This window comes from Oncorhynchus masou, chromosome 10 (genome assembly GCF_036934945.1).
Source record: "Oncorhynchus masou masou isolate Uvic2021 chromosome 10, UVic_Omas_1.1, whole genome shotgun sequence".
Classification (NCBI taxonomy): Eukaryota; Metazoa; Chordata; class Actinopteri; order Salmoniformes; family Salmonidae; genus Oncorhynchus; species Oncorhynchus masou.
The window spans coordinates 4,108,762-4,131,223 of record NC_088221.1 but is presented as its reverse complement, the minus strand read 5'-3'; the positions used below and the strand labels follow the sequence as shown (position 1 = coordinate 4,131,223).

The 22,462-nt window shown below is 43.8% G+C and overlaps 1 protein-coding gene across 1 annotated transcript in view; it reads left to right on the top strand.

The window, feature by feature from the left end:
- Positions 1 to 22,462, top strand: part of fgf14 (fibroblast growth factor 14) — a 327,340-nt gene that overhangs the window by 87,830 nt on the left and 217,048 nt on the right. The gene's annotated exons all lie outside the window — the stretch shown is intronic.

The window sequence follows — 22,462 nt, the reverse complement described above, 5'->3', positions numbered from 1 at the left end:
GACTGGCGGCTCTGGCTGCTCCATGCTGACTGGCGACTCTGGCTGCTCCATGCAGATTGGCAGCTGTGGCGGCTTCTTGCAGACTGGCAGCTCTGGCTGCTCCATGCAGACTGGCATCTCTGGCAGCTCCTTGCAGTCTGGCAGCTCCTTGCAGACTGACAGCTCCTTGCAGACTGACAGCTCCTTGCAGACTGACAGCTCCTTGCAGACTGGCAGCTCCTTGCAGACTTGCAGCTCCATGCAGACTGGCAGCTCCGGCTGCTCCATGCAGACTGACAGCTCTGGCTGTTCCATGAAAACTGACAGCTCTTGCTGCTCCATACAGACTGACAGCTCTGGCTGCTCCATGCAGACTGACAGCTCTGGCTGCTCCATGCAGACTGACAGCTCTGGCTGCTCCATGCAGACTGACAGCTCTGGCTGCCCCATGCAGGCTGGCAGCTCTGGCTGCTCCATGCAGGCTGGCAGCTCTGGCTGCGCTAAACAGGCAGGAGACTCCGGCAACGCTGTAGAGGCGGAAGGCTCTGGCAGCTCTAAACAGGCGGGAGACTCCAGCAGCGCAGGAGAGGAGGAAAGCTCGGGCAGCGCTAAACAGGCGGGAGACTCCGGCAGCGCAGGAGAGGAAGAAGGCTCCGGCAGCGCTGGAGAGGCGAGGCGCACTGTAGGCCTGATGCGTGGTGCTGGCACTGGTGGTACTGGGCTGAGGACACGCACAGGAAGCCTGGTGCGGGGAGCTGCCATCGGAGGACTGGTGTGTGAAGGTGGCACAGGATGGGCTAGACCGTGAAGGCGTACTGGAGATCTTGAGAGCAGTGCTGGCACAGGACGTGTAAGGCTAGCAAGGTGCACAGGAGGCCTGGTGCGTGAGGCTGGCACCGTCTTAACCAGCCGACTAACACGCACCTCAGGACGAGTATGGAGCGCTGACCCAGGTGCCATCAAATCCCCGACACGCTCCGTCGGGCGAATTCCATATTTAAAGCACCAACACAGCAACTCCCTCATTACTCTCTCTTCCAATTTCCCCATTAACTTCTTGAAACTCCCCATCCCGGATCCGGGATCGTGACTAAAGCCTCAGGCTCATTAGCATAACGCAACGTTAACGATTTCTGAAAATCGCAAATAAAATTAAAATAATGCGTCTGCTCTCAAGCTTAGCTTTTTCTTAACAACACTGTCATCTCAGATTTTCAAAATATGCTTTTGAACCATAGAAATTGACTAATTTGTGTAAGAGTATGCAAAGCTAGCATAGCATTTTGTGTAGCATGTAGCACGCAACATTTTCACAAAAACCAGATAACCAAATAAATAAAATCATTTACCTTTGAATAGCTTCTGATGTTTTCAATGAGGAGACTCTCAGTCACATACCAAATGCGCAGTGTTTCCTGAAAGCGTCTGTGTGTAGGAGAAATCGTTCCGTTTTCTACATTGCGTCTGGCTACCGAAACGAACCGAAAATGCAGTCACCTACAACGTAAAACTTTTTCCGGATTAACTACATAATATCGACCGAAACATGGCAAACGTTGTTTGGAATCAGTCCTCAAGGTGTTTTTTCACATATCTCTTCATTGACATGCAGTTCGTGGAAGCTTGCTTTACTCTCTGTATCGTATGGAAAAATACTGGCAGGTGACTTTTGCGCACCAATTTCGACGCAGGACACCGGGCGGACACGTGGTAAATGTGGTCTGTTATGGTCAATCTTCCAATGATCTGCCTACAAATACGTCACAATGCTGCAGACACCTTGGGGAAACGACAGAAAGGGCAGACTTACTCCTCTCGCGTTCACAGCCATATAAGGAGACCATGGAAAACAGAGCCTCAAAAATCCTTGTCATTTCCTGGATGCCATCTCACCTTGGTTTTGCCTGAAGCTCACGTTATAGGGCACGCACAGAGAAGATCTTTGTATTTCTGGACACGTCAGAGTGTTTTCTTTCGAACGGTAGCAATTATATGCATAGTCGAGCATCTTTTTGTGACAAAATATCTTGTTTAAAACGGGAACGTTTTTCATCCAAAAATGAAATAGCGCCCCCAGAGCATCAACAGGTTAACTCCTTCACCAGTCTCTGTTTCGCTCACCTCCAACACCGGCTCTGGTTCTGGTCTCCTCCTTTGCTCCTCACGATAAACAGGGAGAGTTGGCTCAGGTCTGACTCCTGACTCTGCCACACTCTCCCTGAGCCTCCCCCAAAAACATTTTTGGGGCAGACTCTCGGGCTTCCATCCGTGTCGCCGCGCTGCTTCCTCATACCAGCGCCTCTCAGCTCTCTCCGCCTCCAGTTCTTCTTTGGGGCGGCGATATTCTCCAGGCTGATCCCAGGGTCCTTCTCCGAACAATTCGTCCTCCCATGTCCATTCCTTCTTTTGTTGCTCCTGCTGTTGCTTTTGCCTGTTACCACGCCGCTTGGTCCTGTTGTGGTGGGTGATTCTGTAACGACGTTCTTCTGTTGAAGGAGGAGCGGACCAAAATGCAGCGTGGTGGTTACTCATGTTTATTAATGAAAATACGACTAGACATGAAATAACTGAATGTACAAAACAACAGACGGAACGTGAAAAACTATACAGCCTATCTGGTGAACATAAACACAGAGACAGGAACAATCACCCACGAAACACTCAAAGAATATGGCTGCCTAAATATGGTTCCCAATCAGAGACAATGATAATCACCTGACTCTGATTGAGAACCGCCTCAGGCAGCCATAGACTATGCTAGACACCCCACAAAACCCCAAGACAAAAACACACCACAATAACCCATGTCACACCCTGGCCTGATCAAATAAATGAAGATAACCATAATATATTTCGACCAGGGCGTGGCAACCTGCTTAATTGCGCATCCAACTCACTCAGTTTCTTCGCAATATCACATTTGACATTTTCCGTAAACTTTAGTTATTTTGCACACAAAAAATCTTACAATGATGGAAAGACCTGTTTGTTGTCCTTGTTAATGCAGACAGAGAAGAGCTCCAACTTCTTTTAATCATACCCTCAATTTTGTCCCACACATTGAATATAGTTTCGGAAAGTCCCTGTAATCCTATATTCAGATCATTCAGGTGAAAACTTTAAGCTTGTCTTTCAATTTAAAAAAAGGTGTCAATACTTTGCCCCTTGTAAAAGCGTTACACGGTCGCTGCCCATATCGTTGCATAGCACAGAAAATACTTGAGAGTTCATGGGCCTAACTTTAACAAAGTTAACCATTTTTACTGTAGTGTCCAAAACATTGTTCAAGCTGTCAGGCATTCCCTTGGCAGCAAGAGCCTCGGTGGATGCTGCAGTGTACCCAAGTGGTGTCGGGAGCAACTGCTTGCCCGTGCGTTACCACTCCACTATGTCTCCCTGTCATGGCTATTTGCGCCATCAGTACAAATACCAACATGAACAGCAGCTACGTTTGGCTACATACGGACCATTTGTGGAATTCCCGCGAGTGAGTAACGGTTAATGTGATTGGATGTTAATTCTTTGACTTGGCTACCTGTATTTGACGTTGTGTTGTTATTTCGCTGAACACTATAATTTTTTAAAATGTGAATCATGTTTTTATCTGGCGTACCCCAGTTTGGGAATACTTGAACTATGGCATAAGGGGACGGTGAGCAGATTAGAGGCAATCCGTAATTTTGATTAAGACATTAATGAGTGATCTAAGACGGAAGTAGTCAAAATAACTATTTGTTCAACACTTTTGAAATATACAGTAACATAATTCAGAACATGGGCCATTCTTACAGTATTCTCCCTGTACACCAAGTCAGAACCGCAGGATAAATAATGGATGCATATAAGCAGACAATGAAAGCTCTTACAATATTCAATGTTGACATTTGACATTTCTCTAAGACAAGCTATAGGCTACATGTGCACCACCAAGTCAGAACAGTAGGCTAAGTTATGAAGGGGAATGCGACCAAATTATTAGGGTGAGGGACATGGGCTACTAAAAGCTTACTACACGATCTACACTTAGTATTACTTTCTTAGCTACAGTATACATATCTCCCTTGCATATTACATCATTTATGCAGCAGCAAACAAGACATTGTTAGACTCACCTTGTTGTTGTGTGCTCACTTGATAAGGAAGGTGGCATGGCGGTCCTTCTTGTGGGCACATTTTGGCATCAATTTTTTTCATCAGTCTGGCATTCTCTGGGTTTATGATGCTTTCAAGACAACTGGGAACTCTGACAAAAACAACGTTGAATCATGATGTCAGTGGTCTTCAAGTCGGAGCTCTAGAAAAAGGCCAGAGTTCCCGGCGTGGAATTCTGAGTTGGATGACCGCTCAAAATGTGATATTCCAGTCGGAGCTCGTTTTTTTTCAGAGTTCCCAGTTGTTTGAACTCACTGAAGTTTTTCAGATTTCCCAGTTCTGAGTTTCCAGTTGTTTTGAACGCTGCAGAAGTCATGCTAGATTGACAGCATGGCCAATATATTCTACATTTTCTGGCCCATGGTGTTGCATGTGAATCACGGCGCAACTAGAGAACATTACCAACCCCTAAGTCGTAACTTGAGAACATTGCCAACCCCTACGCTATGTATTTTCTGCTAGCTGCCCCACTACTTGCAAACACAGTAAGTCACCTGTCTATTACTTGCTAACTTTAAAATTTAGTGCAATGGCAAGGCAAATAGCCATTTAGCTAGCTAATTATCTTTGAGAAAGTTGTTTACTTATGCACTACTAGCTAGCTAGTGAATGTTAGTTTCTAACTTCAACATAGCCCAAATGCTTTGGTTTGAAATGTGACCCGAACCTTATCAACAACAATCCCTATGAGGTTTTCTTGATACATTGTTAACGCCAGCATATTCCTCCACTTGTTGTTCAGCGACTAATACTTTCTGGGTCACCGAAAACAATCTGGCAACGTCCATGGATTATGTCTGTGTAATTATTTACACCGAGCTGCATAGCAGTGATCCCCAGTTTGTTTCGCTGCCTCTCTGATTTGGTCCTCCATGAGGGTCACTAATGGCGACATGACTATCAGTAATGGGTTTGTCGATCCGTCACATTCTCTTGACTACCAGCGGAGCCAGCTGGTAAATCAAGCTCTTGCCAAACCTGGTCGGGAGAAGAGCGAAAACATCTTGTTCCCATAGAAAAGCCTTCAATGTGGTTAATAGCTGTTCTTTCAATGTAGTAATGCCCTCCAGTTCTGCCATAACTGATGCTATAGTAGCATCAACTCTAACCTCCTCAAGAGCAGGCATTGATGTTGATGTAGTTATTAGAATACAGCACTCACGGCAAATAAAAAAAGTAGTAGTTCCCCTACCCTCCCCACAACTTTTTTTTTATTTGCCGGAGGGGAGGGGAACGGGGGGAAGGTAGGGGCCGGGGTGTCTGGGCTCTTACAGTGCGATACAGTACAGTAGTTGTTGCATGTATGCACTCTCCGTCTCTGTTAAATTTATAATGGTTTTAAACCCCTCTTCGGATCATGGAGCAGCCTGGAAGCACTTTCCCTTCCCTGCCTTGGGTAGGCTATGTGGAGGGAACAGGATGAGACTTGTCCCAAATGGAACCACATTCTCAATTTAGTACACTACTTTTGACCAGGCCCAAAGGTAGTAGGGAATAGGATGCCATTTGGGACGCTACCCTGGGGTTGTGTTTGTTATATAACACTGGGGGGGTGACAAGAAGTGACATGACCGTTATTAAACAGGAAGTGATGGCAAGGTTGTGTTGCACCGTGCTCCCATCCACCTGAACCTGGCCTGCAGTCTGATGACTTCAGCTCACAGTGGGAAAGGCTGTGTGTGTGTGTGTGTGTGTGTGTGTGTGTGTGTGTGTGTGTGTGTGTGTGTGTGTGTGTGTGTGTGTGTGTGTGTGTGTGTGTGTGTGTGTGTGTGTGTGTGTGTGTGTGTGTGTGTGTGTGTGTGTGTGTGTGTAAAGGTGGCCTAGTCTATGTGTTTGTGTAAGTCTATGTTTTTATGAATGCATGGATTTGCGTGTGTGTCTGTGTAAATCACCTCAATAACGCTACATTCTCAGTGGATGACAAACCTAGGAGTCTGATGCGGTGGCTTTAGAATGCTGGCAATTTATTTGCTAAAAGAGCTGTCTGTCTCAGACAGGCGGGTGTTTTATTGGCCACACAATTGTCAGTCTCTGATAGAGGTATGAGCCTGGAAAATCTCAATGCAAAGAAAAGTTGGTAAAGTAATTTGTTAATCATTATATTAGCAAGACTTTAAGTGCTGTGATCAGAGTTCAGCAACGTTTAACAAGCAAATCATTGGCGATGTCGTGAGATAACCACGAGCAAGGTTTGACACTGTTTTGTGGAAGAAACGCTTATTATCCAAAATAACTCAAATACAATAAGATAACCCAATTGGGTTCCCAGGTATTCCAACTCTGATCTGGCGGACTCACTAAACATGCTTCGTTTGTAAATTATGTCTGAGTGTTGGAGCGTAACCCTGGCTATGCGTTTGCTTAATTTAAGTAATTGGAAATTATTTATGCTTTTTTTTTTTTGATACTTAACTATATTTTAACAATTACATTTAAATCAAATCAAATGTATTTATATAGCCCTTCGTACATCAGCTGATATATCAAAGTGCTTTACAGAAAGCCAGCCTAAAACCCAAAACAGCAAGCAATGCAGGTGTAGAAGCACAGTGGCTAGGAAAAACTCCCTAGAAAGGCCAAAACCTAGGAAGAAACCTAGAGAGGAACCAGGCTATGAGGAGTGGCCAGTCCTCTTCTGGCTGTGCCGGGTAGAGATTATAACAGAACATGGCCAAGATGTTCAAATATTCATAAATGACCAGCATGGTCAAAACATAATAATCACAGTAGTTGTCGAAGGTGCAACAAGTCAGCACCTCAGGAGTAAAAGTCAGTTGGCTTTTCATAGCCGATCATTGAGAGTATCTCTACCGCTCCTGCTGTCTCTAGAGAGTTGAAAACAGCAGGGCTGGGACAGGTAGCACGTCCGGTGAACAGGTCAGGGTTCCATAGCCGCAGGCAGGACAGTTGAAACTGGAGCAGCAGCACGGCCAGGTGGACTGGGGACAGCAAGGAGTCATCGTCTGGCACTGCATGATTTGAGTCCCTGGCGGCGTAGTGTGTTACTGATGGTAGGTTTTGTTACTTTGGTCCCAGCTCTCTGCAGGTCATTCACTAGGTCCCCCCGTGTGGTTCTGGGATTTTTGCTCACCGTTCTTGTGATCATTTTGACCCCACGGGTGAGATCTTGCGTGGAGCCCCAGATCGAGGGAGATTATCAGTGGTCTTGTATGTCTTCTATTTCCTAATAATTGCTCCCACAGTTGATTTCTTCAAACCAAGCTGCTTACCTATTGCAGATTCAGTCTTCCCAGCCTGGTGCAGCACTACAATTTTGTTTCTGGTGTCCTTTGACAGCTCTTTGGTCTTGGCCATAGTGGAACTTGGAGTGTGACTGTTTGAGGTTGTGGAGAGGTGTCTTTTATACTGATAACAAGTTCAAACAGGTGCCATTAATACAGGTAACGAGTGGAGGACAGAGGAGCCTCTTAAAGAAGAAGTTACAGGTCTGTGAGAGCCAGAAATCTTGCTTGTTTGTAGGTGACCAAATCATTATTTTCCACCATAATTTGCAAATAAATTCATTAAAAATCCTACAATGTGATTTTCTGGAATTTTTTTCTCATTTTGTCTGTCATAGTTGAAGTGTACCTATGATGAAAATTACAGGCCTCTCTCATCTTTTTAAGTTGGAGAACTTGCACAATTGGTGGCTGACTAAACACTTTTTTGCCCCACTGTATGAGAGTAGCAGTAGCATAAAAGAGGGGGTGGCGGGTGGGACACATTGCAGATAGCCCAGTTAGCCAATGTGCGGGAGCACTGGTTGGTCGGCCCGATTGAGATAGTATGTACATTAATGTATTGTTAAAGTGACTATGCATATATGATAAACATAGAGTAGCAGCAATGTCTAAAGAGGGGTTGAATTCCTCAGTTAGGTGGGTAACCGATTGTTGTACTCTGACGTCCTTGGGTAGGTGGAGGGAGTCTGGAAGGGCATCTAGGAATCTTTGGGTTATCTGAAAATTTATAGCACTGCTTTTGATGCTCCTTGTTTGGGGTCTGAGCAAATTATTTGTTGCAATTGCAAACGTAATAAAATTGTGGTCCGATAGTCCAGGATTATGAGAAAAAAACATTAAGATCCACAACATTTATTCCACGGGACAAAACTAGGTCCAGAGTGTTTTCTATCCAAATCCATAATCTATAATATGCATATCTTCTCTTCTGGGGATGAGTAGCAGGCAGTTGAATGTGGGCATGCATTTCATCCGGATGTGAAAATACTGCCCCCTGTCACCAAGAAGGTAAGGGGGGAATATACAGTGCCTTGCGAAAGTATTCGGCCCCCTTGAACTTTGAAACCTTTTGCCACATTTCAGGCTTCAAACATAAAGATATAAAACTGTATTTTTTTGTGAAGAATCAACAACAAGTGGGACACAATCATGAAGTGGAACGACATTTATTGGATATTTCAAACTTTTTCAACAAAGCAAAAACTGAAAAATTGGGCGTGCAAAATTATTCAGCCCCCTTAAGTTAATACTTTGTAGCGCCACCTTTTGCTGCAATTACAGCTGTAAGTCGCTTGGGGTATGTCTCTATCGGTTTTGCACATCGAGAGACTGACATTTTTTCACATTCCTCCTTGCAAAACAGCTCGCGCTCAGTGAGGTTGGATGGAGAGCATTTGTGAACTGCAGTTTTCAGTTCTTTCCACAGATTCTCGATTGGATTCAGGTCTGGACATTGACTTGGCCATTCTAACACCTGGATATGTTTATTTTTGAACCATTCCATTGTAGATTTTGCTTTATGTTTTGGATCATTGTCTTGTTGGAAGACAAATCTCCGTCCCAGTCTCAGGTCTTTTGCAGACTCCATCAGGTTTTCTTCCAGAATGGTCCTGTATTTGGCTCTATCCATCTTCCCATCAATTTTAACCATCTTCCCTGTCCCTGCTGAAGAAAAGCAGGCCCAAACCATGTTTGACAGTGGGTATGGTGTGTGGGTATGGTGTGTTCAGGGTGATGAGCTGTGTTGCTTTTACGCCAAACATAACGTTTTGCATTGTTGCCAAAAAGTTCAATTTTGGTTTCATCTGACCAGAGCACCTTCTTCCACATGTTTGGTGTGTCTCCCAGGTGGCTTGTGGCAAACTTTAAACGACACTTTTCATGGATATCTTTAAGAAACGGCTTTCTTCTTGCCACTCTTCCATAAAGGCCAGATTTGTGCAATATACGACTGATTGTTGTCCTATGGACAGAGTCTCCAACCTCAGCTGTAGATGTCTGCAGTTCATCCAGAGTGATCATGGGCCTCTTGGCTGCATCTCTGATCAGTCTTCTCCTTGTATGAGCTGAAAGTTTAGAGGGACGGCCAGGTCTTGGTAGATTTGCAGTGGTCTGATACTCCTTCCATTTCAATATTATCGCTTGCATCATGCTCCTTGGGATGTTTAAAGCTTGGGAAATCTTTTTGTATCCAAATACGGCTTTAAACTTCTTCACAACAGTATCTCGGACCTGCCTGGTGTGTTCCTTGTTCTTCATGATGCTCTCTGCACTTTTAACGGACCTCTGAGACTATCACAGTGCAGGTGCATTTATACGGAGACTTGATTACACACAGGTGGATTGTATTTATCATCATTAGTCATTTAGGTCAACATTGGATCATTCAGAGATACTCACTGAACTTCTGGAGAGAGTTTGCTGCACTGAAAGTAAAGGGGCTGAATAATTTTGCACGCCCAATTTTTCAGTTTTTGATTTGTTAAAAAAGTTTGAAATATCCAATAAATGTCGTTCCACTTCATGATTGTGTCCCACTTGTTGTTGATTCTTCACAAAAAATACAGTTTTATATCTTTATGTTTGAAGCCTGAAATGTGGCAAAAGGTCGCAAAGTTCAAGGGGGCCGAATACTTTCGCAAGGCACTGTACGTTTTAGGCTTGGATAATAACAAAAGAACATTGTCTGCATGTAGGGACATTTTGTGCTGCGTTTATTTTACTTTAACCAGAGCTATATCAGCACGTGCACGAATGAGAGTAGCAAGGGGTTCGTTTCATGGCCATAGTGAAGAGAGCAGGCGCAATAGGGTACCCCTGTCGGCAGCCCTTGAACAGGCGGAATGACTGTGACATTTCCTGATTGGTTACCACGGACGCCATTGGGTGTGCATAAATAATTCTTATCCAATTAATACATTGCTCCAGAACCGGCATCATATACTTCCACTCAATCTGATCAAACGCCTTTTCTGCGTCAAGAGCAATTACCACTGCCTCAACTTTATGATCATGATACATTGCGTTGAAAAGGCATCTCAAATTGTAGTATATAGGTCGGCCTGGGATACAACCTGTCTGATCAGTGTGTATGGTGTCAGAAACATATTTTTTCAATCGGTTTGACAATATCTTTGTCAACACCTTTTTTTGTATGGGGAATAACGACAGTGGGCGATAAGACGACATCTCCAAGGAATCTCTATATTTTTTCAAGAGACGTACTATAGTAGCCTCATACAGTGTTTGCAGGAGTTTGGCATTTTCTTTGGAATGTTTAAACATTCGCAACTTAAGTGAAGCTAGACTGGCGCAGTACTTCTTACAGAATTCTATGACATCCATCGAGCCCAGTGGCCTTGCCAGGTCATCTGATGCAGCACCATCACTCTCATCCTTGGTCAAATAGCCTGGAGGTGTGTTTGGGATCATTTTCCTGTTGAAAAACAAATGATAGTCACACTAGGCGCAAACCAGATGGGATGGCATATTGCTGCAAAATGCAGTGGTAGCCATGGTGGTTAAGTGTACCTTGAATTCTAAATAAATCACAGACAGTGTCACCAGCAAAGTACCCCCACACCATCACATCCATGCTTCACGGTGGAACCACACATGCGGAGATCATCCGTTCATCTATTCTGCGTCTCACACAGAACCAAAAATCTCAAATTTGGACTCATCAGACCAAAGGACAGATTTGCACGTCTAATGTCCATTGTTCATTTTCTTGGTCCAAGCAAGCCTCTTCTTCTTATTGGTGTCCTTTAGTAGTGGTTTCTTTGCAGCAATTCAACCATGCAGGCCTGATTCACCCAGTCTCCTCTGAACAGTTGTTGTTGAGTTGTGTCTGTTACTTTGGGCTGCAATTTGAGGCTGGTAACTCTAATGAACGTATCCTTTGCAGCAGGAGCAACTCTAGGTCTTCCTTTCCATCGGCGGTCCTCATGAGAGCCAGTTTCATCAGGTTTTTGCTTCTGCACTTGAAGAAACTTTCAAAGTTCTTGACATTTTCCACATTGACTGACCTTCATGTCTTAAAGTAATGATTGACTCTTTTCTCTTTGCTTATTTGAGCTGTTCTTGCCGTAATATAGACTTGGTCCTCTACCAAATAGTCCTTCTCTGTATACCACCCCTACCTTGTCACAACACAAATGATCACCTCAAAAGAAATCCACAAATGGACTTTTAACAAGGCACACCTGTTAATTGAAGTGCAAAGCTTTCATCAAGGCAAAGGGTGGCTACTTTGAAGAATCTCAAATATAAAATATATTTTGATTTGTATAACACTTTTTGGTTACTACATGATTCCATATGTGTTATTTCGAAGTTGTGATGTCTTCACTATTTTTCTTCAATGTAAACATTGAAAATAAAGAAAAACCCTGGAATGAGTAAGTGTGTCCAAACGTTTTACTGGTACTGTACTCACACACATACTCTCTCTCTCACTCTCAAATGTTATTTGTCGTGGTATATGGTATACACAGTCCAACGAAATGCTTCCGTGGAGATTCCCTCTCGGCTATGCAACACAATAAAGACAAATATCACACACACTGCTCTCTCCCTCTCCTCTCCATATGGAAAGTCTAAGAATAGCAATGTCACCTGATGGGTTGATAATGCTCTATTGATGCATGCCCTATGCTGCCCTGTGTTGCACTGTGTGCTGCTGAACTAGTGTGTGTGTGTTTATTTTCGTTGTGGTGGGCAACAGATAATGAGTGTGCTGTTGACACCCAGAATCCTGTTCCACAAAAATGAATGAGAGCCACAAATGGTACAGGGGAAAAGGGTCTAGAGGGACAGGGGATAGGGTTTAATTACTGTGACCAGCTATAAGGACAGGGGACAAGGTGTAGCTACTGAGTCCAGTTAGAGAGACGGGGGGCAGGTTTTATCTTCTTAGGTTAAATTAGAGAGACTGGGGACAGGGTTTAATTACTGTGACCAGCTATAAGGACAGGGGACAAGGTTTAGGTACTGAGTCCAGTTAGAGAGACGGGACAGGGTTTAGCTTCTTAGGTTAAATTAGAGAGACTGGGGACATGGGTTAGCTACTGAGTCCAGCTAGAGGGACAGGGTTTAGGTACTGAGTCCAGTTAGAGAGACAGGGGGCAGGTTTTATCTTCTTAGGTTAAATTAGAGAGACTGGGGGCATGGGTTAGCTACTGAGTCCAGCTAGAGGGACAGGGGACAAGGTGTAGGTACTGAGTCCAGTTAGAGAGACGGGACAGGGTTTAGCTTCTTAGGTTAAATTAGAGAGACTGGGGACATGGGTTAGCTACTGAGTCCAGCTAGAGGGACAGGGGACAAGGTGTAGGTACTGAGTCCAGTTAGAGAGACGGGACAGGGTTTATCTTCTTAGGTTAAATTAGAGAGACTGGGGACAGGGTTTAGGTACTGAGTCCGGCTAGAGGGACAGGGTTTAGGTACTGAGTCCAGCTAGAGGGACAGGGGACAAGGTGTAGGTACTGAGTCCAGTTAGAGAGACGGGACAGGGTTTAGCTTCTTAGGTTAAATTAGAGAGACTGGGGACAGGGTTTAGGTACTGAGTCCGGCTAGAGGGACAGGGTTTAGGTACTGAGTCCAGCTAGAGGGACAGGGGACAAGGTGTAGGTACTGAGTCCAGTTAGAGAGACGGGACAGGGTTTAGCTTCTTAGGTTAAATTAGAGAGACTGGGGACATGGGTTAGCTACTGAGTCCAGCAAGAGGGACAGGGGACAAGGTGTAGGTACTGAGTCCAGTAAGAGAGACGGGACAGGGTTTAGCTTCTTAGGTTAAATTAGAGAGACTGGGGACAGGGTTTAGGTACTGAGTCCGGCTAGAGGGACAGGGTTTAGGTACTGAGTCCAGCTAGAGGGTACGGGGAACAAGGTGTAGGTACTGAGTCCAGTTAGAGAGACAGGGGACAGGGTTTAGCTTCTTAGGTTAAATTAGAGAGACTGGGGACATGGGTTAGCTACTGAGTCCAGCTAGAGGGACAGGGGACAAGGTGTAGGTACTGAGTCCGGCTAGAGGGACAGGGTTTAGGTACTGAGTCCAGTTAGAGTGACAGGGGACAGGGTTTAGCTTCTTAGGTTAAATTAGAGAGACTGGGGACATGGGTTAGCTACTGAGTCCAGCAAGATGGACAGGGGACAAGGTGTAGGTACTGAGTCCAGTTAGAGAGACGGGACAGGGTTTAGGTACTGAGTCCAGTTAGAGAGACAGGGGGCAGGTTTTAGCTTCTTAGGTTAAATTAGAGAGACTGGGGACATGGGTTAGCTACTGAGTCCAGCTAGAGGGACAGGGGACAAGGTGTAGGTACTGAGTCCAGTTAGAGAGACAGGGGGCAGGTTTTACCTTCTTAGGTTAAATTAGAGAGACTGGGGACATGGGTTAGCTACTGAGTCCAGCTAGAGGGACAGGGGACAAGGTGTAGGTACTGAGTCCAGTTAGAGAGACAGGGAGCAGGTTTTAGCTTCTTAGGTTAAATTAGAGAGACTGGGGACATGGGTTACCTACTGAGTCCAGCTAGAGGGACAGGGGACACGGTGTAGGTACTGAGTCCATTTAGAGAGACGGTACAGGTTTTAGCTTCTTAGGTTAAATTAGAAAAACTGGGGACATGGGTTAGCTACTGAGTCCAGCTAGAGGGACAAGGGGCAGGGTGTATGGTTTAGCTACATAGACAGGCGAGGGAGACAAAGGACAGGGGAGACAAAGGGCGTCTGATTATGTGGCTATATACCTCTCACCTCAGTACGTTTCTACTCCCTGTTTTTTATGACACAGACCCATCCAGTGTAAAACGAAACACTGTTCCATTCTGTCCATTTCTGTGCCAGAGAAAGAGAGAGGGAGAGAGATGGGTCATATATGTATTATTGTTAATCTGACCTGAAATGTCTCTGAGCAGCGTTTGTGTCATAGTTAATCCAGAGCTTTTTGGGCCAGGGAGAGAGCCATTTGATCCAAACTCCTTTAATCTCTGTCACTCATCCTCACTTATCACTCACCTTACAGCACCTCAGCATAGAAACTCTGTAGAGCCGGTTTCGCAGACAAAGATATTGTAGTTCTGGACTAAAATACACTTTCTATTGAGAATATCCATTGAGAACATTTATTCGTCCAGGACTATGCTTAATCTGTGTCTAAGAAACCGGTCCTATAGGCCTAATTTCCATGCCCATACAAGTACAAGGCCATCTCTGAAAGATAAGGTAAAGAAAGAAAAGCACCCAAGCTAACTAGCACCCAAGCTAATTAGCATCCAAGCTAACTAGCACCCAAGCTAACTGACACCCAAGCTAACCGGCACCCAAGCTAACTGGCACCCAAGCTAACCGGCACCCAAACTAACTAGCACCCAAGCTAACTGACATCCAACCTAACCGGCAACTTCCATACAAAAATGTGAGAACACCTCGTTCTGACCATTTTACTCCCCCGAGCAGAGCTGGTTAGGCTGTGTTTGTTATCCAGAGTGTTGGTGGCTGCAACTGTGCTGCTGACAACAATTTTACGTTTACTGACACTGGCCATATTCAACGGGTGTTGAGCGTTCGTAAATTCCTCAGTTATTCTGCGCTCTGGCACACTCAGATGCTCTGAAATCGGAGTAGATAGCCAGAGAGAATTTACGAATGCACCCAAATGTCCATTGAGAATGCCCAAAACTAAACCACTTAGCTAAGGTAAGATTGACATAAATAATCAAGTCAATAAACGTTTGGTAGTTAGTTAGTTAGATAGCATATAGTTAGTATACTGGCAAGTTCAATGTATTAGTAGCCAACTAACCTTGGGTAGCTAGCTAACATACCGGTACATACTGCTGTATGCTATGCGGTTCGTAAGGACAGTGTAGATAATAAATTGTCAGCCAACATAATGTGGTATGTAATTTATTTGAAAAGTAATTACTTTATTACATTGCTCAACATTTTCTTAACATTTGTCATAATTAGTTAAATTAATGTATCAGCTCACGCCGGACTTCGGCTGCATAATTTCCGCCATTTTCTTCAATTCTGAAAATGTTTTGAAGCCACGCCAATTTTCAGAAGAATTGCATTATGGGCCCCAAAAGCACGGAAATAGTCCACTGCTTGTATACTTCATATTTTGGCGAATGTAGTATGACATCCGGGCACTTTGTCATACTTACTATATCTATAATATTGTAACGACCCTGGGTTTATAAGCGTGGAAATCGACTCTGCCGCTCGAGCATGCTTTTACGGCACAGTCGATAGCGCGCCGGACCTCAGGCTCAAAGGTCGAGGGTTCAAGACCTGCTCCCTGCTGTTTACTATATGACCAATAACCATACTACATACTCAATTTAAGTCACAAATAGTACAGTTAGTATTAGTATTCGAACACAGCTATAGTCATTGTATTATCACACTACTTAGTCATAAGCGTAGTCACTTCTAAGCTAAGTCCGACCACCTATTTGCAGTTGGACAATCTTTCTGCTGGAATGTGGATTTTTGTTCCTTTGCTCCTCAGCCAGCTCCCTCTTCCCAGGCGGTGACAAGGATCCCCTTCTCCCACTGCTACGGGTTTCAGACACTCGTAATCTGGCCCGCCCGGCCTTGAGTCAAGATGGCAGATGAAACTTGTGTTATTTGAAGGCGCCTCCAATGTAGATCTTGGATAAGTAAACCCAACCTACATTGTAATTATTAGGGCTCAGTATGAGGCATGCAAAACTGATCTTAGATAAGCGTTTAGGGGCTGTAAGGCAGACCCTTGTGGCATGTCCTCGTTCTCTGGAGCTGAGAGCGAGCATAGACATGGGCTTTATTTTTTTATTCTCTTTTCTTTCTTACCTAGCTTTTTCCCAATGAAACTTTATTTCCCCCAAATTCATAATGAAGTATCTGTCTTAATTATGTCACACGTGGTGTGTGTTGCTCTATCTTCCTAGCAAGAAGTGACTGGACAGGGAAAGCTGCCCTTGTCATACGTACACATTGACTTATTCATAGCTGTTGTACAATGGAATTCCATTGAGGTGAGACAAGCTTGATTAAGCAACGAACAGGGGAAAACAAGACATTATTTGGGAATTGGAGGCATGCGCATTTCACACATTAATTTTGCAGTATTTTTCGTATTAAACAAAAACTTTTTGCATCTTATTTTCAAGTTCTTTAATACTCATATGTCCAGTGGAACTATATTAGTTAGTTATAAACCTCATATTTCAAAATAAGTCTGTTCAGGCATTTGAGGTAGTCAATGTTAAGCAGAGAGATGTAGAGATGGAATGATAGAAGAAAGGAAGGAAAGAAGAGAAAGGGCAGGAGGGAGAGGAGTAAAGGAGCATTGTTGCTGCACAGTGTTTGTAGATGCAGGCCTCACTGTCACTGGTAAACGGGGCCAGCTACTGTAATGTACTGTAAAGTACAGTTTCCCCATAGACTACTGCCTTCCCACTGACCCTCTTTCTCTACCTCTCGCTCTCTACCTCTCTCTTTTCTCTCCCTTTGACACTTTGTCTCTTTCACTGCTGTTCTCTCTCTTTGTCCTCTCTCCTTTTCTCTCCTCTCTCACTTTTCTCTCTCTTTACTCTGTCTCCTGCTGGCTCCTATACACATACAAGTCATAAAAACAATACCAAAGGCTATTTTAGAAAATGTCATATATTTTTTAAATAGGTTTATTTTATTTTATAATTCTGGCCATGCTTTCGGGGCCACTTTAAACAAACAACAACTTATAAAGGCTTCTTACAACATTCATGAAGTCTTCATGAGGGGCACTGCATAATGGTACACAAACCATTAATAGAAAAGATCTTGTCAAGACAAACCTCAAGTGCTGTATTTACCCTGCATGGTGTTACAGTGTGATGTGTTCCACCCTCTGATTGTGTCTGTTTCCTTGTGAGTCAGAGAGTTGACCCCTGTAAATGTTGTGTTCAGTCGAGTGGACTCATCCCCACAGGATTAACCCATTAACTTCTGTGACCTGCAGACCCTCTCAGACTATTGAAGTTGACTCGTAGTCTTAATGACTGAGTGAGTCATTACACATGCACTCACACACGCGCACACACAACACAGGGAGAATGCTAAAGTGTTCTGTACAGTGTATATTTATTGTGCTTTTATGTAATCAGTCGCAAATCAGTTGCAAATCAGTCCCTCTTTCACATTTTCTGTGTTGCCTTTCAATAGGAAGTAACTTCTCAGTCTATTGCTTGTTTCAATCCATCCCTATAAAACAAAAAGCCTTTAAACCAGTTGGTTGTTTCTCTAGTTTACATCATCAATAATCATCTGTCTGGGTGACTAATTTGCAGTTAATATTCAGGTGCTATTTTCCCACTCCTGTGACTCAGCGCTCGTCATGTTCCTGAAGGTGAGAACCTATCCTGGGGGTGCAGATGCACAGCAGTCTCAATCACCTCCACTAAATGCTCCATTCGCAGGCAGAAACCCGCGCCCCTAAATATCTCTCGCAGACACAGACTCCACCGGGGGTGATTGACTGCCGCTGCATCACTAGCGGCTCAGCTCCTAGCTGCTTTAAGTATCCAGGAAGCTGCATCTTCTCATGGAAGAGACTTAGAATGACCCATTAACCCGTTTTCACAGGCCGACTGGACAAAGTTCAACAGATGGTGTTGTGAGAGAAAGCGTTGCGCTAGTGGTTTATTTTTAACTTCCTCTTAGTGCTGAGACGTTGAAACAAACTGTTACTGGTTGCCTGGGTGGTTTTATACAAGACTAATGGTTTGTCGTGGCTGTGTTTAAAAGACAGAAGGTATGTTGGGGGGGGGTAATGTGAGTGGAACAAGAGTTTGGTTAGTAAGGGGATTGATGACAAGGGGCTGGTGTTAACGTGGCATGCCACTGCTCCATTCTGTTGTGGCCAGGGCTCTAAAGTGCAACCATTTTGGTCACATATGCTGCAAAATATTTTGCTGTGTGACTTTTTATTTTGGTAGCACCGTGCACCTAGAAAAATGATCATCTAGATAATTGTTGTAATGATTAGGCATCGATGTACTGTTGTTTTCAGATACCCTAGACATAAAAGCCCTAACATCTGCTATGTTTTTTCTTCAGATTGTGAATTGGCTTTATCATTATGCGAGCTGTCCCAAAACCACTCGTAGGCATTTGTTTGCACCTTGTTCATTAGCTAACTAGCTAGCTAACAATCAGGGCCTCGTTTCTCGGTTATAACTTAAGCTTTACGATGAGTGTTGTCAGACCATGTGTCAATACTGATAAGATCAAAAGAAAAGTAGCGCTGCTCTCGGATCAGCTTTTTCCATTCAAATCTTACCTTGTCATTATTGTGGAATAATTATAATGTTAATGGATCTGGGCCTTGGTTCCCAGTTGCAATTTAATTTAAGCATTGCGATGATCGTAACAGATGCATCATTATTTGCGAGCCAACTTTTTAAGTGTTTCCCGAACAAGCACATAGAGAGAACATTCGCTAAGTGCGTCATTAAATAAAAGCAGCGCTGCTCTCAGATCAGCTTTCTCCATTCAAATAAAATACAATTGTATTTGTCACGTGCGTCATAGACAACCGGTGTAGACGAAGAGTGAAATGCTTACTTGCAGGTCCTTTTCCAACGATGCAGATTAAAAGTTAAGATTAAAGATCAAATAAAACATTTAAAATAGTGAAACGAGGAATAAGTACTCAGTGAATAGTGAATAAAAAGAACGAGTAAAAATTACATGGCTCTACACTAAGTGTACAAAACATTAGGAACAGCCACTTCTTCCCTCAGAACAGCCTCAATTCATGAAAAAAATTACACAGGGTTGCTGGCCCATGTTGACTCCAATGCTTCCCTTAAATGTGTCAAGTTAGCTGGATGTCCTTTGGGTGGACTATTCTTGGTACACTCAGGAAAATGTTGAGTGTGAAAAACCCAGCAGCGTTGCAGTTCTTGACACACTCAAACCGTTGCACCTGGCACCTACTACCATACTCCATTTAAAGGAATCTTAAATATTTTGTCTTGCACATTCACCCTTTGAATGGCACACATACAGATGTAGGATCTGGAGGGGACTAAGCACGCACCCATGAGGAGGGGACTAAGCACGCACCGATGTGGAATCTAAGCTGTAGTCAATGAACAGCATTCTCACGTAGGTGTTCCTTTTGTCCAAGTAGGAAAAGGCAGTGTGGAGTGCAAAAAAGATTGCATCATCTGTGGATCTGATGGAGCAGTATGCGAATTGGATTGGGTCCAGTGTGTCTGGGATGATGGTGTTAATGTGAGCGTTGACCAGCCTTTTAACCTCTTGAAACTACCCATCCCGGATCCGGGATTGTGACTAAGCCTCAGGCTCATTAGCATAACGCAACGTTAACGATTTCTGAAAATCGCAAATAAAATTAAAATAATGCGTTTGCTCTCAAGCTTAGCCTTTTCTTAACAACACTGTCATCTCAGATTTTCAAAATATGCTTTTGAACCATAGAAATTGACTAATTTGTGTAAGAGTATGCAAAGCTAGCATAGCATTTTGTGTAGCATGTAGCACGCAACATTTTCACAAAAGCCAGATAACCAAATAAATAAAATCATTTACCTTTGAAGAGCTTCTGATGTTTTCAATGAGGAGACTCCCAGCCACATACCAAATGCGCAGTGTTTCCTGAAAGCGTCTGTGTGTAGGAGAAATCGTTCCGTTTTCTACATTGCGCCTGGCTACCGAAACGAACCGAAAATGCAGTCACCTACAACGTGAAACTTTTTCCGGATTAACTACATAATATCGACCGAAACATGGCAAACGTTGTTTGGAATCAATCCTCAAGGTGTTTTTTCACATATCTCTTCATTGACATGCAGTTCGTGGAAGCTTGCTTCTCTCTCTGTGCCCCATGGAAAAATACTGGCAGGTGACTTTTGCGCACCAATTTCGGCGCAGGACACCGGGCGGACACGTGGTAAATGTGGTCTCTTATGGTCAATCTTCCAACGTTCTGCCTACATATACGTCACAATGCTGCAGACACCTTGGGGAAACGACAGAAAGGGCAGACTCATTCCTCTTGCGTTCACAGCCATATAAGGAGATCATGAAAGACAGAGCCTCAAAAATCCTTGTCATTTCCTGGATGCCAAGTCATCTTGGTTTTGCCTGAAGCTCACGTTAAAGGGCACGCACAGAGAAGATATTTGTATTTCTGGACACGTCAGAGTGTTTTCTTTCGAACAGTAGCAATTATATGCATAGTCGAGCATCTTTTTGTGACAAAATATCTTGTTTAAAACGGGAACGTTTTTCTTCCAAAAATGAAATAGCGCCACCATAAGTGTAAGAGGTTAAAGCATTTCATGGCCACATATGTGAGTGCTATGGGGCCATAGCCATTTAGACAGGTTACCTTGGCGTTCTTGGGCACAGGGACTATGGTGGTCTGCTTAAAAATATGCTCTGAGGATGCATCCTGGTAATCCGTCTGTGGCCTTGTGAATGTTAACCTGTTACTCACTTGTTAATCTGTTACTCAAGTTCTTACTCACATCGGCTATGGAGAGCATGATCACACAGTCGTCCGGAACAGCTGGTGCTCTCATGCATGGTTCAGTGTTGCTTGCCTCAAAGCGTTCATAGAAGGCATTTGGCGCATTTGGCGCATCTGGTAGGCTTGTGTCACCGGGCAGCTCGTGGCTGGGTTTCCTTTGTAATCTATGATAGTTTGTAAGCCCTGCCACTTCCGACAAGCTTGCAGTAGGATTTGAACTTAGTCCTGTATTGACACTTTGAGTGTTTTATGGTTCATCAGGGTGTAGCTGTATTTCTTATAAGCTTCCTGGTCATTGTCCGGCTCTTTGAAAGTTGCAGCTCTACCCTTTAGCTCGGTGCGAATGTTGCCTGTAATCCATAGCTTCTGGTTGGGATATGTACGTACGGTCAATGTGGAGACGACGTTGTGATTAATGAAGCCGGTGACTTATGTGGTAAACTCCTCAATGCCATCGGATGAATCCCGAAACACATTCCAGTCTGTGCTAGCAACCAGTCCTTTAGCTCAGCATCCGCTTCATCCGACCACTTCCGAATTGAGCGTGTCACTGGTACTTCCTGTTTGAGTTTTTGCTTGTAAGCAGGAATCTGGAGGACAGAATTATGGTCAGTTTTGCCATCTAGAGGTAGCTACGGAGAGTGTTGTATGTATCTAGAGTACTTTCCCCTCTAGTTGCACAGGTGACATGCTAGTAGAAATTAGATAAAACAGATTCCCGTTTTCCTGCCATTAGGGGCGCTGCATGAGCATTTTTTTGCTGGCTAATGGCACTATATAGCTCGCTGAGTGTGGTCTTAGTGCCTGCATCCGTTTGTGGTGGTAAATAGTCTTGTTAAATAGTAAAATAGTATGTTCTACATCTTATCCTGAGGTATTCTAACTCAGGTGAGCAGAATCTCAAGACGTCCTTAATATTAGAGTTTGCGCACCAGCTGTTGTTAACAAAGAGAGACACACCCACCCTTGAGGATGCGAAACGCTGCCGTTCTGTCCTGCCGATGCATAGAAAGAACAGACTTATATTAAGTCCTCATTCATCCACGACTCCGTAGAGCATAGGATATTACAGTTCTTCAGGTCCCGTTGATAGGATAGTCTCGAACCAAGCTTTTTTTTTTGCGTTAGCACTACACAGCTGATTCAAATAATTGATGATGAGTTGGTTATTTGAATCAGCTGTATAGTGCAAGGGCAAAAACCAAAATGTGCACCCAGGACTGGGTTTCGGACACCCTGCATAACAAAAATCCATAAATGTATCGTATACAGTGCATTCGGAAAGTATTCAGACCCTTTGAGTTTTTCCACATTTTGTTATGTTACAGCCTTATTCTAAAATGGATTAACAAAAACAACTCCTCGACAATCTACACACAATACCCCATAATGACAAAGCAAAAATGTTTTGTAAATACATTTTTGCGAAACTGAAATATCACATTTATACAAGTATTCAGATCCTTTACTCAGTACTTTGTTGAAGCACCTTTGGCAGCTATTACAGCCTCGATTCTTTTTGGGTATGACACAGCTGTAATTGGGGAGTTTCTCCCATTCT